The sequence below is a fragment of the Tamandua tetradactyla genome, chromosome 18 (assembly GCF_023851605.1).
Source record: "Tamandua tetradactyla isolate mTamTet1 chromosome 18, mTamTet1.pri, whole genome shotgun sequence".
NCBI classification, from domain to species: Eukaryota; Metazoa; Chordata; class Mammalia; order Pilosa; family Myrmecophagidae; genus Tamandua; species Tamandua tetradactyla.
In genome coordinates this window covers 15,138,372-15,152,791 of record NC_135344.1, presented here as the reverse complement: position 1 = coordinate 15,152,791, position 14,420 = coordinate 15,138,372, and the positions used below count along the sequence as shown (strand labels likewise).

Below are 14,420 nucleotides of genomic sequence, written 5' to 3'. Positions count from 1 at the left end.
CAGAAAGTTCATGCAGTAAGTTAGTAAAAGGGAATTTGTATATTCAATTGTGAACAGTTTTTGAGAACAATGAATCCAGCACAAAGCTAAAAAAATTAGATCGCATCTCATAGAAAGTTTCTGAACAAGGATTTCCTTGAAAAACAGGAAGAATTGTAAAGAGTACCATGATAGGAAATTAGCATTACATGCTGGTGTATAAAATGAAGTTAGAAGGCTGAAAAAATACGTGTAAAAGAATTTTTTAACTTCCAGGGAGTGATAAAAATAACATTGTCCTTTGAAAATAATAAGTGCAATTTTTGAGCAAACATAATGTGCCAAGTGCTGCACCCAAGGCTATAAAACGAGGAATAGAAATTATGTTAGCTGGCATTTTTCCCTTAATAAAAAGCTCAAAAGAAATGACCTCAATTATTTACCATTATGAATGATGTTATTCGTAGTGTTTTGAAATACTTTATTATATAAAGGAATTTTGGGTTTTTATCAAATGATTTTTCCAACATCTGTGGAGTTGCCCAGTGCTTTTTCTCTTTTTTCCTGCTAGTATGAAAAATAATTTTGTTTGATTTCTGAATGTTAAATCACCTTTCAATTCCCATGATAAACTCTGCATGGATATTATGCATCATTGCTTCAATATATTGGTGGATTTTATTGGTTAATATTTTATTTAGGGATTTCACATATATATTTATGAAGGAAAGTAATCTGTAGTTTTTTCTTCCTTTGGTATATTTATCAGGTTTTGGTAGAATAGTTATGGTGAATCCATAGAGTAAGTCAAGAAGTTTTTCCTCTTTTTGTTCTTTTTTTTCTCACTTGAAGGATTTGGGCAAGATTTAGGACAAATCTTCCTTAAATATTTAGAAAAATTCACCAGCAAAACTAACTGGATGTGGTGTCACGTCGCTGCTGTTCATCTGAATTCAGTCGTTCTGTTTTTTGAAAAGATTTAATTGAATATTCAATGTTTTTATAATACTGTATTAGGTAGGGTTCTTTAGAGAAAAAGAATCAACAGGGAACACTCGCAAATATAAAATTTATAAAAATGTTTCACGTGACCGTGGGAATGCAGAGTCCAAAATCCGGAGGGCAGGCTGTGGAGCCGATGATTCTGATGGAGGGTCTGGACGAACTCCACAGGAGAGGCTCTCCAGCTGATTCAGGAAGAGAGCCTGTCTCTTGTGAATCCTCCTTGAAAGGCTTCCAGTGATTAGATTAAGCATCACTCATTGCAGAAGACCCTCTCCTTGGCTGATTACAAATGGAATCAGCTGTGGATGCATCTGACATGATCATGATTTGAATCTATGAAATGTCTTCATTGCAACAGACAGGCCCACACTTACCCAACCAGGCAAACAGGTACCACCATTTGACCAAGTTGATACATGAACCTGACCATGACAAATGCTTAGATGCATTTTCCCCAAATTTAGATATTTATTTTGGAAGACTCACAAGAGTCTCCAGGAAGCAAGAGAAAGAGAATTCAGGCATGCCGAGAAAGTCCCGCGTGCAAGTCCCATGGGCCTCCCACACCTGTACGCCATGCTGTGATCAGCTTGAACTGCTAATATGTGAGAGAAATCTCCACTTGGAAGACCTCACCAAAAAAGCTCTCATTACCCCTTTATTCAATCAAATCAGGCCTGTCAACCTGGGGGTTGGTCATTACAATCCATAAATGAAGAGACAAATCTTGGGGATCAATACCAGGGAAGTTTCAGGCCTTAAACAGCAATCATAAATTTCATCGCTCGTACTCTGGACAAAAGTCAAAAGCTGGGTGCATGGGTGGTTCAGTGGTAGGATGCTCACCTTCCATGCAGGAGACCTGGTTCGATTTGAGGACCATGCACCATCCCCACCCAGCACCCCACTCAAAAAAAAAAAAAAAAGTCAAAAGCTAATGAAATCAAGGTATACCCAGAGATGAAGACAGAGCATTTCATTTTTCTCCTTTCGACAACTGGAAAGGTGTCCATTTAAGGAGTCTATAAGAGAAATCCAGCTGATTTCCCCCTGTCTATTTTTATAGTCCATTTCCACTATATGCTGGGATTGCAAAGTGTACTTCTCTGTCCTATAGTGGTCATTTAAAATTACCTATTGAAATTAAGACCTTTTCCTGCTGTTTTGTTATACTTTGTATTTTTGCTAAAGTAGTGATTTTGTAGAGATTTAAAAAATTATCGGTAATATTTTCTTATTATCTCTTCTATTTCAATAATATAGGTAGTGACTCCTCCTGTTTTCTTCATATTGCTATTTTGTGTTTCCTCTTGATTTTAGACTTACTACAGGTTTATAAATTTTGAAATGAAAATAACTGACTAGCATATTGTGGTGATAAGAATTGATTTAGAGCTGCACTGGAAATGCTCATTTCTTCAGTTTTCATTTCTTCTATTGGTTTTGATACATTTGTATTTAGAGTTTATCTACCTCATCTAAGTGTTCAAATTTATCAGCATAAAATTTGTAATCTCAGCATTTAATGGAAACGGACTATAAAATAGACAAGGGGAAATCAGCTGGATTTCTTTTATAGACTCCTTAAATGGATATCTTTCCAGTTGTCCAAAGGAGAAAAATGAAATACCTTTGATTTTGAGGTATGGGTCAAGACCATCAAGGAGATATGCAGCATGTAATTGAGTAAATGACAGAAAACGGAAATTCTCTGATTTTGTATTAAGAAAGGTCATGTGCAGATGGACAAAATACATTTGAATAAACTCATGATGAATATGCCCTAATAAATCAATAAAATAACTTTGGAATATACTCTTCATTTCAGGTGACTTTAAGACTTTGTGAAGAAGAAATGGCAAATAGAACACAGTCAAACCCTTTTATGTATTCTTTTTTTTCTGTGTTACTGGCATAACTTGGAGCATTATTTAATTGTTGTGACTTTTTTTCTAATCCAGAAACTGTCAGGAAAATACTTTGCCTTCATACACTTCTTGTTGTATTTACTTTCTTGAATAGAATTTTATTTAGTGTGATTAGAACTTCTGAAATATTAAGGTCAAGTTTTATTTAAAAATGATATTTGTAAAGTCAGTGCAATTGGCAACACTCTGAAATGACTCACAGAGGGAACTATACACATAATAAGTCAGCATTAGTGGGAGAAAAAAATCCTTCAAACAAATGTTCATCTTTGTTGTTAGATCATATATCTATATTGTTATCTCTTAATCACTCATCAGTGTCTTGCCTCCCTGACAAAAGATCCTAAATGGTAAATATAATTCCCTATAACCGATTATTTTTACTCTTTCCATTTTTAACATTTTCCCTATACTTACTGTTCAGTTGAGAAAAAGGAAGTAATTTTCTAGTTCTAAGTCAGAACACTCAACTTAACTGCCAAGATGACGCAAAAATAATTCCATTTGACAATTGCTGGCACTGAATCAATAATGGTTCAAGTCAAAATATACTTTTCAGAACACTATTCTCCTCTTCCTTCTTCTCTTTTACTTCCTTTCCATCTTTTAACACTGCAGTTAAGCTTCACTTCATTAAATAGAGGATGCACAGCAGGCCAACCCATCACAAGGTCAGCATTAAGTCTCACTGAAGACGGAGATTTCTTGTTTTTTACTTAGCATAATTTGAGGCTCTTGGAAATTTTTAAATCTTGACTCTATTGCTCCTTCTATGTTTACTAGAAAAGCATAGTTCAAATCAAATAATCAATAACCATATATTATGAATTACACTCTATGCTCTAAGTTTTCTAAGGTTATAGATAAAAATCTCTCTGTATGTGGATAGGAGAGAAGTTACAGAAGTTGACAGGGCTATTGTTTCTTGAGCTCCTATGTTGTGCCAGGCAATGTGTGAGACGAACTACTTCCTTTATATAATAGACTGACCTACCCTCTCCCCATACTAACGTGCTGATAGAAGAAGGGGTGTGCCTTTTGCTGAGGGCCAATATCATTTACTTTACTCAGTACTCTTGTTTTACTCTACACTGTTCTTTTTCCAAAGTGCTCTCTGGGTATGTGAGAATGCAAATTGCTTAACACAGTAGATGAAAATAGCAGTGTATATGAAAAATTATAGAAGTTTGTTGTACTGTTATTCTCTTACTGTAAGCATAAAATTTTCTTCTAATAATTTTAAGTGTAGGGCCATTTCATCTTTGTCTAATCAAGTTTTAGACGTTTTGAGCCTTGCCACGATATTTGTAAGTTTCCCCTACCATAAAGTAGTAGTGTTCAGTAATCTCATATGAAAGCCTGAGCTATTAACCAGGCCACCTTCTCCTTTGTAAATCCTGGACTAAATTTTGTTGTCTTCCCAGCACTGTGAGCCTGTCAAAGTTCTGCCTTTCGGTGCTGCTTTCTCCTTCTCTGCTTGTGGTATGCAGCTCAAGCACCAGCCACCTCCTGGAGACAGAAAGTGATATGGAACATCAGTCTCACTTCTCTGGGGTCCCCTTCCCTCCATTATCTTAACTACTTAAATTCTGTCTGCCTTAGTTACTCTGGGTTGCATTTCTCCATCTTTGTAAGACCAATAAAAGCATGATCCTGGGTCTCTTATTGCATGTGAATTGGCAAATGACTCAAATGGAAAATTGGTGAGGAGTGATGGCCTTGACTCAATGCATTGCTATCTTCCCAGGAGAAGAACATCTCTTAATCCTGGTCAACTCGATTGCTCTTTAATTCCTTCAAAGGCTTTCATTTGTTTTATGTCAGTAGAAGAGTTTATTTTATTAAGAACCACCTACCATCATAGGCAGAAGCAGATGTATGGAACAGATGATAGAATTTAGCTTCCTCATTTTGTTGGAACCAAGGAAGTTTCTTAGTGGCATAGTCAGGAATGGAACTCAGATTCTTAAGTGGAACTAAAAAATAAAAAATAAATTTAAAAAATGGAATATGGTTTCCTGACTTCTGATACTGCTATGCCAAGTCCCAGAGTATGAATCCATTTACTATACTAGGAATGAGAAGATGAGATATATAATCCATCAGACCATTAAATTAATACCTATTGTGTTTAAATTTTTAAAAATCTAGTTATTTTAATTATGTGAAACATTTTATGTAAAAATACACTTTGTTTTGAGGCATAATAATTACTGGTAATGACCAGCATATTCACTCTAATGGTTCCCCCAATTGAAAATACTTTTTTTTCTTATGCCATGCACTCATTCTAAAAATCAGTTTCATTTCCCTTCTGGAAAGGGTTTTCAAAACACATTACAGAAGTTTGGGATGAGTTTTGGTATATAATCAATGAAATGTTCAATAATTTAAAATTTGAAGTGTAAAATAGTTTCTTTATTCTAATTTAGATATCTTACAATTTCACCCTGTACTAGAAATTTCATTTGATTCAGATAGTGTGCAAGTTTGAAATTATTATGTACCCCAGAAAAGCCATGTTTTAATCCTGATCCAATCCTGTAGGGATGCCATTTCTTTTAATCCTGATTTAATACTGTGGAGCATAAACTTTTGATTAGATCATCTCCACAGAGATGTGGCACACCAGTTATGGGTGTGACCTTTTGCTTATGTGGCGATGTGACTCCACCTATTCAAGGTGGATCTTGATTGGTTTACTATAATACTTTAAAAGGGGAAACATTTTGGAGAAACGTCAGATACAGACACTTGGAGAATAGTTGTTTCAGAGCTGACAGAGACCTGGATGTTTAGTGCCGATGCCTAGACACTGGCAAAGCCAAGCAGATGTTGCCATGTGCTTTCCCTTAAGATGTTAAGCAAGCCAGAACCCAGAGCTGTGTCCCAGAGGAACTAAGTGAAGACTCACATTTGCTTAGAGAGGAAACCACTGGCATCAGAAGCTGGAAGCAATAAACTAGGAACAAGGACCAGCAAATGCCAGCCACATGCCTTCCATATCACCCTTTCTTGAACCAAGGTGTCTTTCCCTGGATCCCTTAATTTGGATATATTTATGATCTTAGAACTGTAAGCTTGTAATCTAATAAATTCCCTTTATAAAAAACACTCTACAAAATGGGTTTATTTTAGGCAATTTGAAGAATCCAATATAAAATATATACAATCAATCAACATTAAAATCACCTATAAATAAAATAGGTTTAATTAACATTTATGAAGTTTTTCTTTGAAAATTTCAAAAATATAAGAAACTGCAAAAATTGTATAATGGACACTTATAAAATGCATTTAACTATACACACTTAAGTATATATCTTATTTGTTGGATGATTCGAAAGTGATTTATATGTATGACAACCCTTCAATTATAAATCTTTCAGCATGTATCTCTAAGAATGAGGATTTTTCTTATGAATTACCATTATTATTTCTGATGAAAGTTAAGTTAATTCAATAATATAGATGTATGTATTGTATATACAGAAATTTCCCCAATTGTCAAAAAATGTTCATACATATTTTTTCAAACCAGGACAGTCAAGGATCATATGGCTTTTGATATAGAATTTACCAGATATTTTTGTTTACATGACATTAGCTTTTTAAGAGACCAGCAGATTCTGTAGATCTACTTTCCAGTGCTTTATCTGATTCTTTCCTCATAATTACATTCAGGCTATACATTTATTGGCTGTATTAATTAGGGTTCTCCAGAGAAACAGAATCAGCAAGGAAATATTCATAAACATAACATTTATAAAAGTGTCTCATGTAACCGTGGTAACGTAGAGTTCAAAATCTGTGAAGTTGACAATTCCGATGGAGAATCTAGATGAACTCCACAGGAGGACTTGCCAGCTGAATCAGGAAGAGAGCCTGTCTCTTCTGAAACCTCCTTAAAAGGCTTCCAGTGATTAGGTTAAACAGCACTCATTGCAGAAGACACTCCCTTTGGCTGATTACGAATGGAATCAGCTGTAGATGCAGGTGACGTGATCATGATTTAATTCTATGAAATGGTGACAGACAGGCCAGCACTTGCCCAACCAAATAAACAGGTACTACCACTTGGCCAAATTGACACATGGCTTAGTCATATATGTTTATTATTAAGAATTATGAATCTGTTGGGTGACTTTCAGACTGAAATATCCTAATCCATAACTCCCTTTTGCCCAATGGTTACTTTCTAATTCTGTTGTTTTCCTATCCTTCTCCTTCTCTAGTTTTCTCTCTCCCCCTCTCTCATTGTTTAAGTTGCCTTTCTTACTTTCATGATAAAGTTCTTTGAGGAACAAAAGTTGATTTTTTTACTTTTTAATTTTGATGAGGTCCCATTTGCCTTTTTTTTTTTTTTCTTTTGTGGCTTGTGTTTGGATGAAAAGTCTAAGAAGCCATTGCTGAAGGTGTTGAAGATGCTTCCCTATGTTTTCTTCTAGGAGTTTGATAATTCTAGCCTTTTATTATGGCCTTTGATCCATTTTGAGTTGATTTTTGTATATGGTCTGAGGTAGGGGTCCTTCTACTTTTTTTGCAAATGGAAATCCAGTTTTCTCAGCATCATTTGTTGAAAACACTATTCTTTCCCAATTAACCAGTCTTTGCCACCTTGTCAAAAATAAGTTGAGTATAAATGTGAGGGTTAATTTCTGAGCTCTCAATAATATATCATCATTGGTCTATATGTGTGTCCCTGTGCCAGTACCATGCTGTTTTGATTACTGTGGCTTTGTAATAAGTTTTAAGGTTGAGAAGAGTGAGCTGTCCAAACTTCACTTTTCTTTTTCAAGATATCTTTAACTACTAGGGGGCCCTAACTCTCCCATATAAATTTAAGACTAGTTTTCCCATTTCTGCAACAAAGGTTGATGAAATTTTGATTGAGATTGTATTGAATCTGTAAACTGCTTTGGGAAGTATTGACATCTTAGCAACATTTAGTCTTCCAATCCATGAGAACAGAATGCCCTACCAATCATGTAGGTCTTCTTTAATTTCTTTTAGCAATGTTTTGTACATTTTTCTGCATACAAGTCCTTTACATTCCTAGTTAGATTTGTTCCTAGATATTTGATTCTTTTAATATGTGAATGATTTTTTTTTTAAGTTTCTTCTTCTGATTGTTCATTCCTTGTGTATGGGTGTTTATCTTATACTTCACTACCTTGCAGAATTCATTTATTCTTTGTTGTGGATGTTTTCAGGATTTTATATATGTATATATAGGAACATATTATAGGCAATTTGGGAAAAGTTGATCTTTTCCTTTCCCAGTTTGATGCCTCATTTCTTTTTCATGCCTAATTTCTCTTGAAAGAACTTCCAATACAATGTTGATTAACAGTGGTGAGAGTGGGCATCATTTCCTTGTTCCTGATCTTTCGTCTTTCACCTCAAGTAGGATGTTAGCTGTGGACTTTTCATATATGCCTTTTATCAAGCATTCTGAGTGTTTTTATCAAGAAAGTGTGCTGTGTTGTGTTAAATGCCTCCTCTGCATCAATTGAGAGGAGCACATGTTTTTTCCCCTTTCATTCTGTTAATGTGCTAATGTGTTAATGTGCATGTGTTAACATATGTTAATTGATGTTCTTATGTTGAACCAATCTTGAATAACAGGGATATCAGGGATAAATCCCACTTGGTCATGATGTATAATTCTTTTAATACGCTATTGGATTTGGTTTAATAATACTTCACATCTATATTCATAAGAGATATCAGTCTGTAGTTTTCTTTTCTGGGGGTATCTTTATGAGGTTTTGTAATGAGGTAATATTCATCTAGTTGAATGAGTTTGGAGTATTCCATGCTCTTCAATATTTTTGAAGAGTTTGAGCAGAATTGCAGTTAAGTCTTCTTGGAATGTTTAGTAGAATTTATCTGTGAAGCCATCTGGTCTTAGCCTTTATTGTTGGGAAGTTTTTGATTATTGATTCAATCTCTTTACTAGTAATTGGCTTTTGTTGAGATAGTCTATTTCTTCTTGAGTCAATGTATTTAATTTCTGCATTACTAAGAATTTGTCCATTTCATCTAGATTGAGGTTATCTAACTTATTGGCATATATAATTTATTGTTCATAGTATCTTGTTAGAATCCTTTTTATTTCAGCAGGGTCAATAGTAATCTCCCTTTTCATTTCTGATTTTTGTTATTTGTATCCTCTTTTTTCTTTCAGTATAGCGAAGGTTTGTTGATTTTATTGATCTTTTCAAAGAAGCAGCATTTGGTTTTGCTGATTCTCTGTATTATTTTTATTTTTTATTTCTATTTCATTTATCTCTGTTCTAATATTTATTTCTATCTTTCTATTCAATTTGGATTTAATTTGATCTTTTTTCTAGTACTTCTACTTTTGAGTTAAAGTCTTTTATTTAAGTCTTTCTTGTTTTGTTTTGTTTTTTTTTTTAATGTAAGCATGTAGAGCTATAAATTTCCCTCTCAGCCCTGCCTTTGCTGCATCCCATAGGTTGTGGTATGTTGCCTCTTTCATTTGCCTCAGATATTTCCTAAATTTTACTTCTGATTTCATCTTTAACTCATTGGTTCTTTAAGAATATATTGTTAAATTTCCACATATTTGTGAGTTTTCAATTTCTCCATCTGTTATTGATTTTTAGCTTCATTCCATTGTTGCTGAAGAATATGCAGTGTATGATTTCAACACTTTTTATTTTTTGAGACTTGTTTTGTGACCCAAACTATGGTCTATACTGAAGAATGATCCATGTGCTCCTGAGAAAAATGTGTATTCTGTTTGTATTGGATACAGTGTTTATATATGTCTGTTAGCTTTAGTTAGTTTAGTGAATCATTCAAATCCTGTACTGCCTTATTGATCTTCTGACAAGATGTACTATCCATTATTGAGAGTACCGTGTTAAAGACTCCTACTATTAATGGAGAAGCATCAATTTCTTCCTTCAAATCTGACAGTATTTGCTTCATATACTTTAGGTCTCTGCTGTTAGATGCATATATATCTATAATTGTCACATCTTCCTGTTGACTTGTTCCCTTAATTTGAATATAATGACCATCTTTTCTCTCATAGCTATTCTTTACTTAAAGTGTATTTTATCCAATATTAGCACAGCCACGGCCACCTCTGTTTTTTTTTTGGGTGCTACCTATATGGTATATTTGTATTTTTTCCATCTTCTCACCTTCAAGCTACTTGTATCTCTGACTTCAAGGTGAGTCTCTTGCAGTATTGAGAGCGTAAGGCTTTGGCATGACTTCCTCTGAATTTGTTGAGACTTGGTTTATGGGCCAAAATAGTGTCCATCTTGATAAATATCCTGCATGCTTTTGGAAAGAATATGTATTCTTTGGTGAAGTATAAAGAAGTCTATGTCACTGTGATGAAGTTGTTTGCTAGTGTTAACCACGTCTTCTATTTTCTTACTGATTTTCTGTTGATATGCTTACCAATTATTGAGAATGAGGTGCTATATTTCTGAATATGTGTATTTCTCTATTTTTTCTTGCTATTCTATCAGTATTTCCTTTGTGTATTTTGATGCTTTGGCTTTAGGTACACAAATGTTTATGTTTATGTCTTCTTGATGAATTAGATCCTTTCTCATCATGAAAGATCCACTTTTTCCTTGTAATATTTGTTGTACTAAAATCTGCCTTCTCTAATATTACTAACCAAACCAGTTTTCTTCTGATCAGTGTTAGTGTGGTATATTTCAGTTTGTCCTTTAACTTTTAAAGTGCTTGTGTCTTTACATTTGAAGTAAATTTCATAACATATAGTTATGGCCTTGTTTGTGTGTATGTGTTTATGTGCAGGTGTATGTTTCCAGTCAAGGAATTTTAGTGCCAACACAGGTATTAATCAGACTGGCTCCTCATTGAGCTCCACACTGAGCTAAAAAGGTCAATATACACTAAATTAATGCCATGCAATGTGAAATGGAGATGGAAGTGATCTAAATAGAACACTTTCAGTTCTCAGAAGATACACTGATGTGTGTTAGAGATTATAATTTGATTCTGGATACTTCAATGATTATATAGTTTGCTAACAGACCCATTATTAACAATATTTAAATCATGTTAAATAAGTTAAGTATAAAAGTTCTGTTATATAAAACAAATTAAGACATTGCTATTTATCATTTTCTTAGTCCAAAAATCAGGGCCAGAGGAACTAAACACCAAACAATGTGAAAACAACTTTCATCATAGAAAATAGCTGAACCTGCAAATAAGCAGCAGTTTCCCATGGCGAGATTTCCTTGGGGGGGAAATGAAAAGCTACAGGAAACAATATATGAAAAACAATTGGAAAACCAAGTGAACTGGATAAGGAAAAATAACACCTCACTACATTTCAAATGTACATTAATGAAAAGAGTAGTTACAGAGTATAACAATATTTCCAAATATCATAAAAAAGTATTAATTTAAAATATCTGTCACAAATACCTACTATTTTTTGAGTAAAATAACTGAATTATGACCTGAACCAGTGGAATCTCCTGACTCAATTTTAATTATTAATTTCTATTTTATATACTGCATCTTACATCAATTTCTCAAACAGAATGTCCCTAGTTTCTGGTTCAGTTCACATGTGATAAAAACAGTTATCTTTCTGTCTTAAGCAATTACCACTTTAGGCTCAGTATGCTCAGAACACTTTTGTTTTTAGACCAACAAGAATTGCATCAGGAACAGATTCCAGGTAAAAGTGGCCCTTGTCTTTAAATCTGAGAATTTGAGTGAGGTTCTACTCTGGAATCCAAAAACCAGGGTTGGTTTGTTCTCTTAGTTCCACTATGATCTAGATGTGTAATATCCAATTTCTCAGGCATGAAGACTCTTTATGAACTTCAACTAATTTTATGGATGCCCTCCACTCTCATGATAATTCAACTTTTGGCACCAAAACTAGCAAACATAACATAAGGAAAATATTTCCATTAATTCAATAATATTATTAAACAATTATTATTTATCCATAACCTACAAACCTGAGAGTCAAAGCATGCATTAAGTACATAGATAATGCTTGTTTAACATGGGGATATTAAGCACCTATTGTAAAAGCTCCTGGACCATAGTCTACTCTGCACAAGACAGTAATAAGATCTAGCATGCCTGTGCAAGGACTATATGAGAACTGCAGATTCAGAAATTATGATGAAGCAGAATAATTGAAAAAAAAACTGAGTATATTTAGCCTAGAAAAGAGAATTCTTAGTAAATAGATTTAAGCTTACTTTAAATAAGTACATAATTTTCAAACATTAGAAAGATAATTTTTATTTCGTAATATTTAGAAGGCAGTTGTATAGGCTAAAGATCTACTTTATACTGTAAAAACTTTAAAAAAGTGAACTCACTTATAATATCAGATTTTATTTTTAGGATTCCTCCAAGCACACCTAATGGAATCCATTATCAGAAAAATGGAGAAGTATTTACTTTAAAAATAGAAAGTTAAATGAAATTCATTTGCTAATTAGAGGAGAATAGTATTATTATAATTTGAAATAAATCTCACAAGTCATTTCATCTTAGGGTATCTGTATTCTGTGTTACTAATGCCATAAAAGACAGAACAACTCCCAAACAAAATGAGCTCCTGGGGCAAAACACTATAGTTACTGGAGGGAAATAAGGGAAGAAAACATTTCAAATAGTTCTGACACATTCAAAGAAAATATTTTTAAGTTCAAAAAATATAGAGGGGAAAAGGTTTACCAGGAAATATGTATAACAATGTTTAGTGAGACTTCATTTGCAATGTGGGAGTGAAACCAGAGCAGTGAGTGAGTTAGCAAGGGAGATACTCTGTTTTTTTCGGAGCTTCTACTTTGTGGTGGAAGGCACAAAATATAGAATAATAAATGTAAGCATTTCAGATAACAATAAGTAAGTTAGGTTTAATGTAATTGAGATCACCTGTAACGATGATCCATTTATTGTTAATGAAAGAGTTTACAAAGAGAGTGAAATTTGAGCTGAATCCTGAAGGAAAAGGAAGGTGCCAAATTTGAGAAGTTTTGAGAAATGAATATTCTAGGCCAAATAGAGCAAATTCCCCAAGATAGGAACCAGTGCTGTTCCATTGTTGTTGCTGCTGTTTTGTGGAAGCCAAAAAATGCCAGTACAGAGAATAAGAAGTTGAACAGCGATGAAGTGACTGCCTCATGCAGATCAATGAAAGGAATTTGGATGAATTTTATCGGATTTGAATGTTAAAGAGATGTTAATGGACATTTTTATACTCATTCCATATCTCAGGAAACACAAATAGAGTTGGCATCTATAACTCCTTAATTGAATCTATAATCAGTTAATTAAATCTAAGGTGAACAAAGGATATTGCCCTCAGCAATGCAGGGAATCACCTGATCTAAATAGTTGCAAATCTTAAAAACCAGAATTGAGGATTTCAAAGGTAAGAAAAAGAATTTCTGCCTCAATTTTAGCATTGTCTCTTAAAGGAATTTTCAGCCAAGCAGCTTCTTCTGGGGAAGATGGATTAAGGACTTTGGAATCTCCCATTAGTACTGTTTCTCTGAAGAAGCCTTAATAATACACTGTCTTATCAGTTTAAATGAGTTGCCCTCTATCTCTATTTTGCTAAGAGTCATTGTCATGAAACATATCATGGACAATATGTTTTCCATTGATCACAAATTTTTCTCATCTACTGAGGTGATTCTGTTTTCTTTTTCCATTTTCTGTTTGTATGTTGGGATATAATGATTATGTTAAACCAATCTTGCTTTCCTGGAATAAATCCATTTTCTATGATTTAAAAAAAATGCCTGGAATGTTTTATATTATTTCTTTAAATATTTATCATAATCCATAGATGAGGCAATCTGGACTCTGTATTTTTTGGATAAAGGATTTTAATAAGAGATTTCATTTCTTCAATAAACATAGAAATACTCAGATTTTTATGTTCGTTTCAGTTTTTAATAAGATTTTAAATGATTTTATTCATTTTCATCCATGAATTACTCCAGTTATTAGGGGAAAATGTTGAAATTCATTAGCAGAAATTTCTCTAAGATCTTGGCAATAACTTGGTCTTAAGTTTTTGTTTTCAGTTGTTTTTGAGCCTTCATAGATTTTGCATTTTTCATGGGCATTTTTACAAAAAGTTAAAAGAGACTAAGTGAAAAACTGCTTAAATATATCAGAACACACTGTGATGCATCAGCAACCAGCCTAATTGTGAAAAACACCAGTTTTGTTTCAGTTGTCTCTAACTATGTATGTATTCATATGTTTCCACACATGGGATAAATTTTATGTTAAAGTAAACCATTGAAATGATGATGGCAAATAAAGTTTTATAATGTATAGGGATGGGCTTTCAATATACTATGTTGACATCAAGTGAGTTGAAGTTTTTAGTAATTCTCCTTTCAAGGGGGATTAGCGAAAAAAAACATTCAGGCCCTAACAAGAACATAATGGCTTGGAAGAGCCATAACATGTGTTTTTAATTGCATGTTTTGA

The 14,420-nt window shown here is 33.6% G+C and overlaps 1 long non-coding RNA gene across 1 annotated transcript in view; it reads right to left on the bottom strand.

Annotated features, from left to right (window-relative positions):
• Nucleotides 1–2,817: 2,817 nt before the first annotated feature.
• The window catches only part of LOC143662525 (uncharacterized), a 74,318-nt gene continuing 62,715 nt past the window's right edge, over nucleotides 2,818–14,420 (bottom strand). The window contains exons 5-6 of the long non-coding RNA XR_013165386.1: nucleotides 4,769–4,888; nucleotides 2,818–4,421 (exon numbers count right to left, since the gene is read on the bottom strand). This is a non-coding gene — a long non-coding RNA (uncharacterized LOC143662525). The remainder of the gene's footprint in view (nucleotides 4,422–4,768; nucleotides 4,889–14,420) is intronic.